The sequence below is a fragment of the Scyliorhinus torazame genome, chromosome 29, assembly GCF_047496885.1.
Source record: "Scyliorhinus torazame isolate Kashiwa2021f chromosome 29, sScyTor2.1, whole genome shotgun sequence".
NCBI lineage: Eukaryota > Metazoa > Chordata > Chondrichthyes > Carcharhiniformes > Scyliorhinidae > Scyliorhinus > Scyliorhinus torazame.
This window is the reverse complement of record NC_092735.1, coordinates 7937976-7954699: the sequence shown is the minus strand read 5'-3', so window position 1 is coordinate 7954699 and position 16724 is coordinate 7937976. Positions and strand designations below refer to the sequence as shown.

The following is a 16724-nucleotide window of genomic DNA, read 5'->3' as shown; positions in this document are numbered from 1 at the left end:
GGGCCAGGCTACCGTGGGGGCACCCCCCGGGGCCAGATCGCCCCGCGCCCCCCCCCAGGACCCCGGAGCCCGCCCGCGCCACCTTGTCCTGCCGGTACGAGAGGTGGTTTGATTCTCGCCGGCGGGACAGGCATTCCAGCAGCGGGACTTCGGCCCATCGCGGGCCAGGGGGGTGCCTGCCAACCGGCGCGGCGCGATTCCCACCCCCGCCGAATATCCGGTGCCGGAGAATTTGGCAACCGGCACGGGCGGGATTCACGCCAGCCCCAGCGATTCTCCGACCCGGCGGGGGGGGGTCGGAGAATCCCGCCCCTAACCTCCAGTGCAGGTGCTGGTTACTGTCTTTACTAACCTGCAGGTCAACCCAGTGCGGGGCATGGTCTGAGATTGTGATCGCCGAGCACCCCGTGCCCACCACCCCTGTCAGTAAGGCTCTGCTCAAAGTAAAGAAATCAATCCGGGAGTACACTTTATGCACGTGTGTGTAGAAGGAGAACTCCTTCACCTTCAGCTGCCCAAATCTCCATGGATCTACACCACCCCCCCCCCCATCCCCCCGTCCCCCGTTCCCCCCCCTCCCCCCCCGTCCCCACATGCTCCATGAGCCCTTTTAGTCCCTTTGCCATTGCTGGCACCCTGCCCGTTTTCGAGCTTGACCGGTCCAAGCCAGGGTCAATAACTGTGTTGAAGTCCCCTCCCATGACCAACCTGTGCGAGTCCAGGTCCGGTATCTTCCCCAGCATTCTCTTTATAAACTCCACATCATCCCAATTTGGCGCAGACACATTTACTAATACCACCTGCACCCCCTCCAGTTTCCCACTGACCAGAATGTACCGACCTCCCACATCCGTAACTATTCTACCCGCCTCAAACACCACCCGCTTATTGGTCAGGATCACGACCCCTCTAGTCTTTGAATCTAGTCCCGAGTGAAAGACCTGACTGACCCAGCCTTTCCTCAATCTGATCTGGTCAGTTACTCTAAGGTGCGTCTCCTGCAACATTACCATGTCCGCCTTCGGTCCCCTAAGCTGCGCGAACACACGTGCCCTCTTGACCGGCCCATTTAACCCTTGAACTTCCAGGTGATCAGCCTAGTTGGGGGGCTCATTCCCCCCCCTCTCGCCGATCAGCCATCCCCTTTTTTGAGCCTGCCTCCAGCCCATGCTCCGCGCCTTCGCCGGTCCATCTCCAAGCAGCCTCCGCCCCCAACCTCCTCTCTGTCCCTTAGCCCAAGTCCCTCCCTCGTCAGCAGAAATTTACCCCCCTCCCCCCTCAGTAACAACACTCTGTAACCCAACCCCTTTAATAAAGGTTAGGTGGATTGGCCATGATAAATTGCCCTCAGTGTCCAAAATTGCCCTTAATGTTGGTTGGGGTTTCTGGGTTATGGGGATAGGGTGGGGGTGTGGCCTTGGGTAGGGTGCTCTTTCCAAGAGCCGGTGCAGACTCGATGGGCCGAATGGCCTCCTTCTGCACTGTAAATTCTATGATTACACTTCTATGAACCGAACATATGCACACACCCCACTGCGCTTCCGTGAGCTAGCCCGCCCAGCTAGCTTGGTGGCCCCCATCCCTGGCGCCGGATAGTCTCCCACCTATTGTTCCCCACCCTCTCCCCCGCTCATACAAACATACTCCAACATCAAACAATCCCACACAATAGCCCGTCAGAAAAACACCAAGATCTAAACAAGCACACCTCCATCCCCCAACAGTGCAAATGACAACCTTAACTCACTCAGCTCTACCACTGGTCCCAAATCAATGCAAAAGGCATTACAAACAGCTTCCACAAAATGAAAAACGAGAAACTTTTTTTTAAAAGAACAGAAAAAAAAACCCAAGAATGTTGCAGCAAAGTTCAAAAGATCTCAGTCCACCTCCAGTCCTTTCCTTTTCGCGAAGTCCAGCGCGTCCTCAGGCGACTCAAAATAAAAGTGCTGTTCCTCGTGCATGGCCCAGAGACGGGTCGGATACAAGAGTCTGAACTTCACCTTTTTCTTAAAGAGGATCAACCTAATCTGGTTGAAGCCTGCTCTTCTCCTGGCCACCTCCACACTCAGGTCTTGGTAAACCCGCAGGATACTCTTGTCCCACTTACAGCTCCGTGTCTGCTTGGCCCACTGTAGAATGCGCTCCTTATCCAAGTACTTGTGGAATCTCACCACCATTGCCCTCGGGGGAGTCTCCCAATCGCAGCTTCCTCGCGAGCGCTCTGTGAGCCCTGCCCACCTCCCGGGGTCGGGAGAATGTCCCCTCCCCCAGCAGTTTCTCAAACATACCCGCCATGTATGCCCCAGCATCCACTCCTTCGGACCCCGGCGGGAGCCCAACGATTCTCAAGTTCTGCCGACGGGACCTATTCTCTAGGTCCTCTATCTTCTCCAGGAGCCTTTTCTACAGGTCTCTTAGCATCCCCACCCCCAACTCCACCGCAGTTTGATGTCCCTCCTGCTCAGCCAGTGCCTTCTCTACTTTCTGGATCGCCCGATCTTGGGTGTCCAATCTAAGCCCCAGCTGCTCAATTGACTCTTTTATCGGGTCCAAGCAGTCCCGTTCCCGCCGGCGAGAATCAAACCACCTCTCTTCCAGGCGGGACTAGGCGGCACAGGCGGGCTGCGGGATCCTGGGGGGGCGTGGGGCGATATGGCCCCGGGGGGTGCCCCCACAGTGGCCTGGCCGGCGATCGGGGACCCACCGATCCGTAGGCACGCTTGTGCCGTGGGGGCACTCTTTTCCCTCCGCCTCGACCACAGTCTTCACCATGGCCGATGCGTAAGAGACACCCCCGTTGCGCATGCGCAGGGATGACGTCAGCAGCCGCTGACGCTCCCGCCCATGCACGGACTTCCGCCGCCTGGCGAAGTCCTTTCGGCCTCGGCTGGCGTGGCGCCAAAGCCTTTCCCGCCAGTCGGCGGCGCGCCAACCACTCCGGCGCGGGGCTAGTCCCTCAAGGCAGAGAAATCCGCACCTTTGGGGCGGCCCGACGCCGGAGTGGTTCCGCCACTCCATCCCGCCGGGTAGGGGGGAATCCTGGCCCTGGACTGCATGTATCGGCTCACTCTCGGGGAGTTGCCAAAAGTGACCGTGTCGTGATTCTGCCTTTGCTAGCGCATCTGCCTTTACGTTTTCGGGTGGGGATGAACAATGATAGCTTCTGACTTTTATTATGCCATATGTGCGGTTTTTAGCTGTTTCAAGAATGTACTTCAATAATGGGGCTGAGGTAGAGGTTTACCGTCAGCGGATATAAATCCTCTAGATTCCCACAGGGGCAGGAATGCCGTCAAACTTTACAGATATATAAACTGTCCGAATATATATCTGCGGGGGTCGGGAAAGAATCGGTGCTGCACTATATATGCAATTGCTGCCAATTCGGCTGCCTGTGATCCTAAGTGACGTGGCAATTTTAGTGATATCTCCTCTAATGCGCATCCCTGCGCGTCTTCCACATAAATACCGCGTCCTGTTATTCCTTTTCCATTATCAATGGTGGAGGAACTATCTACATACATTTTTAAAGAGTTATCCATGGCCGTGGAATTCTGATCTTTACTACCTACTCGTGGATGTAGCGATTTTGGAATAAAGGGTCATAGAACATAGAACATAGAAAATACAGCACAGAACAGGCCCTTCGGCCCACGATGTTGTGCCGAACCTTTGTCCTAGATTAATCATAGATTATCATTGAATTTACAGTGAAGAAGGAGGCCATTCGGCCCCCTGAGTCTGCACCGGGTCTTGGAAAGAGCACCCTACCCAAACTCAACACCTCCACCCAACACCAAGGGCAATTTTGGACACTAAGGGCAATTTATCATGGCCAATCCACCTACCCTGCACATCTTTGGACTGTGGGAGGAAACCGGAGCACCCGGAGGAAACCCACGCAGACACGGGGAGGACGTGCAGACTCCGCACAGACAGTGACCCAAGCCGGAATCGAACCTGGGACCCTGGAGCTGTGAAGCAATTGTGCTATCCTCAATGCTACCGTGCTGCCCTTAAGAACAAATTAATCTACACTATATCATTTTACCATAATCCATGTACCTATCCAATAGCTGCTTGAAGGTCCCTAATGTTTCCGACTCAACTACTTCCACAGGCAGTGCATTCCATGCCCCCACTACTCTCTGGGTAAAGAACCTACCTCTGATATCCCTCCTATATCTTCCACCTTTCACCTTAAATTTATGTCCCCTTGTAATGGTTTGTTCCACCCGGGTAAAAAGTCTCTGACTGTCTACTCTATCTATTCCCCTGATCATCTTATAAACCTCTATCAAGTCGCCCCTCATCCTTCTCCGTTCTAATGAGAAAAGGCCTAGCACCCTCAACCTTTCCTCGTAAGACCTACTCTCCATTCCAGGCAACATCCTGGTAAATCTCCTTTGCACCTTTTCCAAAGCTTCCACATCCTTCCTAAAATGAGGTGACCAGAACTGTACACAGTACTCCAAATGTGGCCTTACCAAAGTTTTGTACAGCTGCATCATCACCTCACGGCTCTTAAATTCTATCCCTCTGTTAATGAACGCGAGCACACCATAGGCCTTCTTCACAGCTCTATCCACTTGAGTGGCAACTTTCAAAGATGTATGAACATAGACCCCAAGATCTCTCTGCTCCTCCACATTGCCAAGAACTCTACCGTTAACCCTGTATTCCGCATTCATATTTGTCCTTCCAAAATGGACAACCTCACACTTTTCAGGGTTAAACTCCATCTGCCACTTCTCAGCCCAGCTCTGCATCCTATCTATCTCTCTTTGCAGCCGACAACAGCCCTCCTTACTATCCACAACTCCACCAATCTTCTGCAAATTTACTGACCCACCCTTCAACTCCCTCATCCAAGTCATTAATGAAAATCACAAACAGCAGAGGACCCAGAACTGATCCCTGCGGTACGCCACTGGTAACTGGGATCCAGGCAGAATATTTGCCATCCACCACCACTCTCTGACTTCTATCGGTTAGCCAGTTCGTGGGTGCGAGCGCGGTAGGACCTCCTTCTCCATTTTCTCCGATGAATAGTCTGCACGATGCAGCAGAGTATCGCCAATACCAATAGGGATTCTATCACGTAGGACAGGGAATACCAGGTTATAAACCTGGCACACCAAGATGGTGTGGTGCCGCGTGTGACTGGGCTCTGGGTACTGTGGGGAAGTGAATCATTAACGGCTGGCGGGGGGGGGTTGAGGTCAGGGGGTTCGCGTTCACGCGCAACCAAATGTCCATTAGGGCGATGAGCCACGCGGAGGATGTCCTCATGGTTCTTCTTCTTTCACTTTGCTTCTCTTTTCTTCTCTGGTCCTGGAGCTTCTGGAGTTCTGTGGGATCAAGCATAGTGTCTGTTACTATCTTGGTTTAACATCTCGTATGATAGCCTGTCTGTCCTTTAGTGCCAATTACTCCCTTTATAATTGGTCATTATGTGTGACTCCCTCATTTTTTTTTCTCCAAAAACCGAATTTCAGGACAAGACACACTTACAAATACTGAACCAGTGCGAGCCGTCTCGCAGACTGTGTGGTTTACCATCCAAATGTTTGAGGATGTAAATAGCAGAGGGTTGGCAACCTAAGGGTTAACTGAAACAAACAAAACTTTTTGAACCAAACTTTCCGAAATGAGGTGCGTATGGGCCGCGACGGGTAAGAGTTGGATGGAGTCCCCGGGTAGGATGGCGACCAATGCCGTGTGTTCCCTACCCGAGCGTAGCTGACCAGAGGGGGGCGTTCCCAGGCAGGGCGGGTCCCAAGCCGTTTCTCCACTGCCTGAGCAACCGACAAGAACGGGCAAGAAATGTAGTCATCGTGGGAGGTTGCCGTATTGGTTCTACCTTAAAACCAGAAGGGCAGTTACGAACGGGGGTCTGTCGACAGACGAGTTCCTCTGAACTGGCGTCTGGGACATTAGCAAGTCTCTGCGGGCAAGTCCTCAGAGATTTCGGCCGAAAGGGCGGGGGCTGTGGAAAAAACAAATTCCGGTCTGACAGACAACATTTAACAGAACAAGTACAAACAACATCAAACATGCTGCAGGTTCCATCAGAAAGGACACCGTTTTCTCCCAAGCGGTTCCTTTTAAAACATCATCTGGACACCTCAGTTATCGGTTGCGAACAGGGTCGCAAAGGGGTTCTCGTTTTGGGAGTCAGACTCAAAGTCATCATCTTCTCCCGGATGCCAAACTCTCGAGTGTATCAGGGCGGATAGGGCAGCTTGGTGTGATTTGGGATCCCTCTCGTCATTCCGGACGAGTCTGTATGAGTTAGCTCGGTGCCAGAAGGTGGTGTCTAGTTCTGTGGGGACGGAATCGGGGTTGTCATTGTAGGTCGGTGGTCGGTGGTGGTGTTTGTTTAGGAAAGTGATCGTGAAGGGATCACTCGAATCGTGGTCGGATTCGCTGGGTGTGGGTCCTATTGCATGGGGATAGTAGGGAGGCGTGCTGTGGCTATCGTCCGAGTCACAGTCGCTGTCTCTGCTGCTGCAGTCTGTGGGCGTTCCGGAGCGGAGTGTATATTTTGGGGGTGGAGTCGAGGTTGAGTCCGTGGCTGGGCTGGACGTGTTGGGGGAGGGTAGGGTTACGTTGGCTGTGGGCGGGGCTTGGCCTGCTGCGTCGAGCGTGACGTGGTGTGCGTGGTTAGACTGTGTTCCACATGCCTTCAGCTGGTTGATATGGAACCACGCAGTCTTTCCATTGGGATACTTTATTTTGTAGACAGAAGGACTTACTTTGTCCGCAATGGAGTACGGACCCGAGTACTTTGGTGACAGGAATGTGCTGAGGTTGTATACGGAGAGCATGACTTGCTGTCCTACACTGTACTCAGTCGCATGCACTGTCTTATCGAAACAGTCCTTGCTCTGTTTCTTTCTTGTGCCCAGTTTCACCACGGCTGCTACCTGAGCCGTTTTTACATTTTCCACTAATTATTTGACTGCGTTCTCGTGTGTGAGGGCCGTCACTTCGGGGCTGGTCAAGTCTAAACCTAATAAAAATTCTGTGCCTTTCATGGGGCGTCCGGTCAGGAGAGTGTGTGGGGTGTAACCTGTAGATGTTGAAACTGTATTTCGCAGAAACATCAGCGCAAAAGGGAGGACTGAATCCCAAGTGGTGTTGTTTTGCTGGACCATTTTTCTGAGGGTTGATTTTAGGGTCCGATTCATGCGCTCCACGATACCACTTGACTGGGGGTGGTATGCAATGTAGAATTTTTGGGTAATGCCAAATATCGTGAGGACGTTCTTCATGACACATCCCGTAAAATGGGAACCTTTGTCGGATTCAATGCTGCGGGGGAGTCCCCATCTCGTAAAGATGTGGTGGGTTAAAATCTTGGCTGTGGTCTTTGCCGTGTTCGTTCTGGATGGGAATGCTTCCACCCATTTTGTAAACGTGTCTATCACCACGACTACATACTTATAACCATTCCTGCAAGGGGGCAATGGTCCTATATAATCAATCTGGAAGTTAGTCCAGGGGCCATTAACGGGTCGGGTGTGACTGAGTTGAGCCTTTTTGGCGTATCTGTCCGGGGTATTCTGGGCACAGATGAGACAATTCTCAACGTAGTGAATAACATCTTCTTTTAAACTCGGCCACCAACAGAGCTGCCTGAGGTGGGCTGTAGTGGGATCGATTCCCTGATGTCCATGACTGTCATGGAACAAACAAATCAGTTGATTCCTGTCCTGTTCAGGAACCCCATAAAGGGTGTCTTTTAACACCACATCGTCATGTGTGGTCAGAGCATTTTTAAACCTCTCGTAGGGTGCTGGATAGTTTCCTTTTAAAATCTCTCTGAGATTGCTGTCCTGCTTCTGGGCCTGCACTAAATCCTCGATATTAGTCTGCGAGACCTGAACTGCATTCACTGGGACGCTTTCGGGGGGGTGTCCAAAAATATCCATGCCTGGAACCTGCTTTAGCCAGTGCGTCGGCTTTTACATTTCCAGGGGGGGAGGAACGATGGTGACTTCGAACTTTAACTATCCCAAAAGTCCTGTTCTGTGCTCTCTCTAAAATGTGACAGAGTAATGGGGCTGAGGGGAGGGGTTTTCCATCTGCAGAAACAAATCCTCTTGCTTTCCACAGGGGTAGGAATTCTGTGAGGCTGTTGCAGACATAGAGGCTGTCTGAGTATATATCTGCTGGGCTGGGGAAGGAATCTGGGTGTTCCACTATGTATGCGCTGGCCGCAAGTTCTGCTGCCTGCGCGCCTAAGTGTCCTGGAAGTTTTATTGCTATTTCTTCTAGGGCGCGTCCCTGCGCGTCCTCAACATAAATACCGCATCCTGTTATGCGCTTCCCTTCCAATATCGTGGAAGATCCATCCACATATATCTTTATGGGTTCGCACGTGTCTGTGTGCTTGGGGCTCTGGGTTGAACTACCTGTCTTTCTGGGGGGTGTTTTAGCAATAAAGGGGCCTGTGTTGTGGTGTGGAGAGATAATTTCACATTCATGGGGGGCTCCGGGGTACTGTAGGTTGTCGGCTAAAAAAGTGTGGGTCTTTGTCCTTTTAACAGTGATGTCCCTTCCCTGCAAAAGAAGGGTCCATCTCGCTGCTCTAATCTGACTGACTGTACCGTCCTTGAGTCGTCCGTCCAGTAAAAGTTGGGTGGGGGGATGTTCTGTGAGGATTGTGATGGGGTTCAGTCCGGTAATGTACGAAAAATACTGTACTGCCCAGAATACTGCGAGCAGGTGCCTTTCACAGGCTGAAAATCCCTGCTCCACAGCATCTAAAACTCTGGAGGCGTAAGCCACGGGCCTTAACTGTTTGTGCCGTTCCTGGAGGAGTCTGTGCTTGCTACCTCTATAGCGTAGGGGGAAAGCGGGTCTGGAACTTGTAGTGCGGGGGCTGCTATGAGTGCTCTTTTCAATGCATCCACAGTATCCGTATGCTGCGGAAGCCATTCCCAGGGGGCTCCTTTCTTTAGGAGGTCTGAGAGGGGCGCTGCCTTGCTGGTGAAACCGTCAATGTGGTTTCGGCAGTAGCCAACCAGTCCTAAAAACAACCGGAGGGCTGAAACGTTCTAGGGAAGGGGCAATTTAGTAATCGAGTCAATCCTTTTATGCTCGATCTCGCGTTTACCATGTGTGATAATTGTTCCCAAATATATCACCTTGTCTTCCAAAATCTGGGCCTTTTTGGGGTTAACTTCAAAACCAATTGAATGTAAGAGTTCTAGGAGTTCGGACAGAAGCTCGATGTGCTCTTCCTTGGTGTCTGTCTGCAGTAGTAGGTCGTCTACGTACTGGACAAGACATTCGGGGCGAGAAAATTTGGCTAAACCATTTGCCAGCTGTCGGTGGAAAATGGAGGGGGAGTTGTGGAATCCTTGTGGCAGGCATGTCCACGTGTACTGTTGGTTTTTAAAGGTGAAGGCAAATTTGTACTGGCACGCCTTTGCCAATGGAATGGACCAGAATCCATTACTGACATCCGAAACCGTAAAGTATCGGGAATTGAGTCCCTGCTTGAGCATGGTCTCGGGACTTGTTGCTACTGTGGGGGCTACTGCGGGGGTGATTTTGTTGAGTTCCCGGTAATCGATGGTCAGTCCCCATGATCCATCGGGCTTTCTCACTGGCCAAATCGGGGCATTATTAATGGAGGCTCCTGATCTAAGTACGCCCTGCTCTAATAAGCTGTCTATTACCCTTGAGATTTCTCCCTCTGCCTCTTGGGGAAATCCATATTGCTTTTGGGGTCTAGGGTCAGGTCCTGTGATTTGTACGGAGCCAGTCATCCGGCCACAGTCATGTTTGTGGGTCGCGAATGCTGTCCTGTTCTTTTGTAAAACTGCCCTAACCTGCTTGTCTGTGCTAAGCGTGGTCGGGTTAAACCAAAATTCGCCTACTGCGCTAATTTTGTTCGCATCTTCTCCTATGGTGAGCGTTGCGGGGGCTCTTGCGGATTTTGCTATTTTCCAGACACACTGGTTGACTGGATCAAATGAAAGGTTGTGGGAATTCATAAAATCGATTCCCAGAATGTGTTCTGCTGTGTGGGGCAGGTCAACTAAAACTACGGGGTGCTTGGTGATGATGGTGCCGGTTTGAATGGGTACAGAGGCTGTGATGTGTCCCTGCTGTGAAAAATGAAAATCGCTTATTGTCACAAGTAGGCTTCAAATGAAGTTACTGTGAACAGCCCCTAGTCGCCACATTCCGGCACCTGTTATGGGAGGTTGGTACAGGAATTGAACCGTGCTGTTGGCCTGCCTTAGTCTGCTTTAAAAGCCAGCGATTTAGCCCAGTGTGCTAAACCAGCCCCTCTCCTAGCTAAGTCTCCTGGCTAAGGAGACCAGCTAAGTCTCCAAAAACTGAGTGGCCTGAAAAGCCGCTGAGGGTGATAGTAGCTGTAGTGGGCCACGTGTCCTTCTGGAACATGGTGGAGGAATTTATTGTGGTGCGGGACCCTCCTGTGTCCCATAGAAATTCGATGGGCTGTCCTCGAATTCTTGCTGCAACTACCGGTTGTCCGGACCTATCCCAAAGGGTATCGCAGCCCCCACTGGGGGAGGCCGAACACCGTCAGTCCGTTCCATTCAAGTCCGTCTGATCCGAACGGTTGCTCACACTATGTATGGGCTCTGTCTGGGGCTGTTTAGCACAGGGCTAAATCATTGGATTTGAAAGCAGACCAAGGCAGGCCAGCAGCACGGTTCGATTCCCGTAACAGCCTCCCTGAACAGGTGCCGGAATGTGGCGACTAGGGGCTTTTCACAGTAACTTCATTTGAAGCCTACTTGTGACAATAAGCGATTTTCATTTCATTTCATTTCATGTCTTATTCCTACTTAGAGTGCCCGTCTGCTGGGCTCTCTGTGGCTTTCGTGGGGCATTGCACTCTCTTGCAAAGTGTCCTAACTGTCCACAGTTGTAACACTCCTGTGACTTTGGTGGGGGGCTGTTCTTTCCTTCATTTACCCATGCGGGGTTCCGGTGCGATTTTACTGCTTGTTTGTCTGCTTCTGCCTGCTTTTCTTCGGGATTTTTAACTGCGGGTTTGTTTTGTACAGACTGCTCCCAGGCGCGGGACAATCTTTTTACGACCCATTTCTCGTTATGAGCCTCCTCTGAGGGATCATAATTCGCACAAGCTTTTTGTCCTGTTTCTGTGGCATGGGAGATAAGGGTGCGGGTCCATTTGGCCATGTTGTCTGGGGACAAATGGGCGCGGTCTAAGTCTCCAAAAACCGCTGCAAAATGGATCCACAGGCGTCCAGCAAACGCTGTGGGGTGCTCGGTTTTCTTTTGCCTGCATTTGTTCAGGCCACCTACGGGGTCACCCCGGTTGCTACGACCGAAGGGTCTAAACTCAAAACCGTGAGCTTTACGTGCTCTCGCACATCCAGGCCGTACATGGTCGCCTGCTGCTTTACTCTGGCAAAGAAGTGGTGGGGGTCTGAGGTGGGGAGGAACGGTGTGATTTTCTCGCACGCGTCCCGTAATTGGGTCACTGTTAAGGGGTGGTATACAAAAATTCCGTATCGTCCGATGTGGCTGTGCAGTGAGTGGTTACAGGGTTCATTGGAGCCTGAACTATCTGCTCTGTGGGGGGTTGGGGTGCTTTCCTCTTCTGTGGCTTTCCCTGCGCACATGTTCCCTGAACATATCTCTGCGCTGTCTCGTTTAACTTTTCCCAATCAGGGCCGTCTTCCTCATCTAACTTTGCTCCAAAGGTTTCCTGGAATCCTTTTTGGACTGAAAGCAGCGATTGCAGCTCTGAAATCTGCTTCCGGCACTTTGCGTGGTCGAGTGAGCTTTGTCTTTGCTCCGTGGTGTCAGCATGGAGTGCTCTGAACGCTGCCTTCAGGTCACTACACTGCCTCTGCAATGCCTCTACCTGCTTCTCGGTTTCTTCACGTACCAGGACTGCACGTTGCGTGTCCTGATAGGCCTTTTCATACTGGGACTGGAAGCTGCTTAAATGCGCCATACAAGACTGGTGTGTCCGCTTGACATCATCCACCTCTCCGTCTTTTGCTGCCAACTTCCTCCTCAACTCTAAGTTCTCTCTTTCTACCTCACTAACATCGACCTTACTCATTCGATGTATGCCTTCTACCTCTTTCCGGAGCGCCCTAACGACCTCCTCTGTGCCTCGCAATTGTGCCAAGCAGGACACGATTGCCATCAGCTTGCGAGCTTTTCCTAAGCTCTTCTTGTGAATCTCACTCAGGCTCTCCCACCAAGTATGTCCTATACTCCCGGGACCTGTTTCCTCATTGTTACAGAATTCGCTCCAAAGGGTCCATCCTTTCCCTTTGAGGTACTTCCTAATTTCTTCCTCCCATACGGGACACTGTCCTACTCTACTGCTGCTGGTCACTGCGACCGCAAATTCCTCTGGGTTCATGACAGTTATTAATGAGGATATTGCTTTCAGAGTTGCCAGGTATCAGATGATACCACCATAAGGTTTAACCGGATATCGATCAAAGACCCAACAACCAGTTAGTTAGTTCAAGTTCAATGATAGTTTATTTACACACAAGAATTAATTCGACATGCAACATAAAACACTACAAGCTAAATTACACCTAACACTACAACAACCTGTACTTAACTTTAGACACCCGGCTTTATGCAGAGGAACAAGGCCTTTGTTGGGATCTTGCGTGGCTGGGTCTGGAGAAGTGACTTCGTTTCTGCTGGGCTCATCCGTCTGGTAGCGATCGTTGGTCTTGAACTTGCTTCTGGTGCTGCAATTGGTATCAGGCATAGGCCGGGCCAAGAGAGTGCCGGGGCCAAAAGAGACCGAACACATGGCAGTGTCTCTTTTTATCCTTCGGGGGTTTCGCGCTCTTTTGGGCGGTCCTTAGCTTTGAACCCAATAATTCGGCAGGCTTCGATTACTGCCTTTGATTTTAGCCAATAAAGGGGCGGGTGCCTTGATGGCCGGGTGTGTCCTGAGCGGTCATTAACTTTGGCTGTTTGGGCTTCCTGGGTGAAGGGAGTGGTGCCGATGAGTCTGTACCTGTATCTGATACCTGAGTACAAGTCTTTTGTTCTGGGGAAATGGGCCATTAGAATGCAACTCGGCTGGGAGTTTCGATAGTTATCTTGTGGCAAATATACACTTAAACTCTGAGTTCGTCTGGATCCTGCATTGGCCATATTTCCCCTGATTCTTTGCAAGTGGCCATGTTTCCCTTTGTAAGTGGCCATCCCAGATGGCTATACCTATAAGGAATTGGAAAAGGAGAGTGGCTGACAATCGGTTAGGGCTTCCACCCCGGATGCTCAAATTCCCCCAAGCCTCCCCACTCTTACGTATCCCTTCTTCTCTCAGAGTGCCGTCCAGCAAGTCAGTTGTGCTGGAGAACCTTGCTCTGCACACTCACCTCTGGCCACAGCACGCGCCCTTGGACCCCATACCCCAGCAGCCTCTTGCTGGGAACATTAGGGAGACTGGTCTCAAGTGCCCTCCACACACTCAATCTTTGGTTGCGAGGATATCCCCAGTGTTGAAGCCCAGCTCTTGATTGTTTAATTGTTGACTGCTGCCCCTATGGTGCTGATGCTTCTAGAGTTCAGGCAAATTGTTCAGACTTCAAAGTTTGATTGAAATGCAATGTAATAATCATCGTCTGTGACGTGGCACATGTACTCATGAGAAGCCACTTGAGAATATTTTGTTTATTCAACAGTTAACAGTAACAAAGATTTGCAAACAACTACATAACATTCTACAGATCACACTAACCATTAAACAACAAGGAAACATCATTATTCCATATTGGTAGCAATACAAAGCTGTATCAGCTCATTTTCATTTAAAAAAAACAAACACACGATATCACCCCTCGCAGGATCCTCAACAGAAACTGAGGATAAGCCTGAGAGTGTGTTATCATGTCCAGAACTTTGTCATAGAAATGATCTGTCCATCAATGTGTTACTTGTTCTACGTATCAGTGCCATTCGCCGTCCAGGGGTCATAGCTGTACAGGCCCTCCCGCACGGCCCAATCTCACCGGAACCAAATCCTGGCATTCACATTCCACTGGCACTCAAGGTGCAGTTGAACATCCTCGACTTCCAGCGTGTTTAACCCATGGTGAAGTGCCAGGGCTCACCTGACCAGCAACAAAAACATCAGCAATCTGCAAAAGCATTTCTTCTGCAGCCTCATCAGGTGGCCCATTTGGAACAATGTCGCGCACCAGGTCCTGCAGCGTCTTCTTGCTTCTTTCAGCAAACACAATCTTCATCTATGAAGTGCTCTCACAACTAACAAGGTGAATTCCTTATTAACAATAGCCTTCGGTTGTGAAGCTAGAGGCTGCTCACAGTCAAAGGGAGTTAAAGTGCCCGTCAACTTATAACGAAGAACAGGGCTCTGTCCTGGAAGTGTTTAGTAGGACAGACAAGCAGCAGCTGTAGTTTCCCCTTTTATGGGTGTCCACAATATTTGAAGGTGGCTGGAGGACCTCACAGATGAAAGGTTCCTCACCCCCCTCTCCCCAACAGGAGGAATGTAGCTTTTAGTTCACTTTTGTTGTGACTTTCGTCCATTGCCACAGGGACCATTGACGCACTGTGGTTAGCACTGCTGCCTCACAGCACCAGGGCCCCGGTGACTGTCTGTGTGGATGTGCAGGTTAGGTTATGAGGTTGCGGGAGGAGGGTGGGGCCTAGATAGGCTGCGCTTTAGATGGAACAGTGGGCCAAATGGCCTCCTTCTGCTCTGTAGGATTCTATGAAAATTGTCAATCATGCCACCTCCCCAAGTTAAAGCAGGAATCCAGGTACATTTTACATGGGGTATGCAGCACAGAAGCAGACCAGGTAGCTCGCAACCAGACCGTGCTGGCATTTATGTTCCATTGGAGCATGTTCCAATTCTTCCTGATGCAACTCTATCAGCCAGAGTTCCCTGCCCTTATCCCTCATATTGTTTTAACTCCATTTGAAATACATCTAATTTACCTGCTTCAGCTGAATTACACATTCTGATCATTTCCAGGTCGAAGTTTCTTTCAATTCCCTGCTGGATTGCATGGATACTGTCCAACATTGATAGCTTCTGGTTTAAGGACTTTCAAATCAGGGCCCGTGTCTGAAACAGTTTCACATCAGCTGGATGTGAAGGAATGAATTGTCTACAATCCTGGCTCAGTACAATACTCCCCGACTAAGCTGTGACTGGTATTTTCATTTCCTTCCATCTGTCTAACACAGTTAAATACTGGTTGTCATGGTGCACATTCGAACCACAGCTTAGAGGAGTAGGATTTGGAACCATCCACTCCATTGTTTGAAAAGCAAAGGTTAATCCACTTGATGCTTTGAGTCTAAGAAGTTGCTTTTTTTCTGATCTTTCATGTGAGCAGGCAGGTGCATACTCCAGGGGCGGGATTCTCCGCAATCGGCGCGATGTCCGCCGACCGGCGCCAAAAACGGCGCGAATCAGTCCGGCATCGCGCCGCCCCAAAGGTGCGGAATTCTCCGCAGCTTGAGGGGCCGAGCCCTCACCTTGAGGGCACGAGCTTGCAGCCAAAGCAGGTACCGGTCGTGGCTCAGGTGCTCGTATTCTCTCACTCTGCGGCAGAATGTCAAAGATTCAAATTCCATTCCTGGAACTGGAGTGTAGAAACTAGGCTGATGCTTCAGTGTGGTATTGAGTGGCTGCTGCAGTGTCAGGAGGTGTCAGGTTTTCAATGTAAAGTTAAATTGAGCTTTTGAAACATGGTGATGTTTCGAAGATGGGCAGCGGAGTTCTCACTGTGGCCTGGACAATTTTTTATCCTTCAGCGAACTATCACTCAAGCAGGTAGCCAGGTCATTGTCAGATTGATGTGTGTAGTATCTTTCTCTGTGCAAATCGACTGCTGTGTTTCCAAACTTGTAACAGTGATTATGGGCACGATCTAACAGAAAGGTTTGTAAGTGTCATTTCAGGTGGGTTTGGCTGGAAGCTTCCCCCCCCCCGACTCTGTCGGTGAGTTCCCCACCGCTACCTAACCACACTTCGGGCTGGATTCTTCCGCCAGAAGATCGCCATAGGTGGAACACGGACCATGTAAAGGTCCATTGACATTGGATGGGAATTTCTGGTCGCTGGGCAGGCGCAGCTGGTCGCCACACTACCAGAAGGATGTGGAGGCTTTAGAGAGGGTGCAGAAGAGATTTACCAGAATGTTGCCTGGTATGGAGGGCATTAGCTATGAGGAGCGGTTGAATAAACTCGGTTTGTTCTCACTGGAACGACGGAGGTTGAGGGGCGACCTGATAGAGGTCTACAAAATTATGAGGGGCATAGGCAGAGTGGATAGTCAGAGGCTTTTCCCCGGGGTAGAGGGGTCAATTACTAGGGGGCATAGGTTTAAGGTGCGAGGGGCGAGGTTTAGAGTAGATGTACGAGGCAAGTTTTTTACACAGAGGGTAGTGGGTGCCTGGAACTCGCTACCGGAGGAGGTGGTGGAAGCAGGGACGATAGTGACATTTAAGGGGCAACTTGACAAATACATGAATAGGATGGGAATAGAGGGATACGGACCCCGGAAGTGTAGAAGATTGTAGTTTAGTCGGGCAGCATGGTCAACACGGGCTTGGAGGGCCGAAGGGCCTGTTCCTGTGAATGAAATGAAATGAAAATCGCTTATTGTCACGAGTAGGCTTCAATGAAGTTACTGTGAAAAGCCCCTAGTCGCCACATTCCGGCGCCTGTTCGGGGA

At 50.8% G+C, this 16724-nt stretch overlaps 1 protein-coding gene across 5 annotated transcripts in view; it reads left to right on the top strand.

Annotated features, from left to right (window-relative positions):
* LOC140403839 (ankyrin repeat and fibronectin type-III domain-containing protein 1-like) overlaps window positions 1–16724 on the top strand; it is a 453883-nt gene that overhangs the window by 133332 nt on the left and 303827 nt on the right. The window lies entirely within an intron of this gene.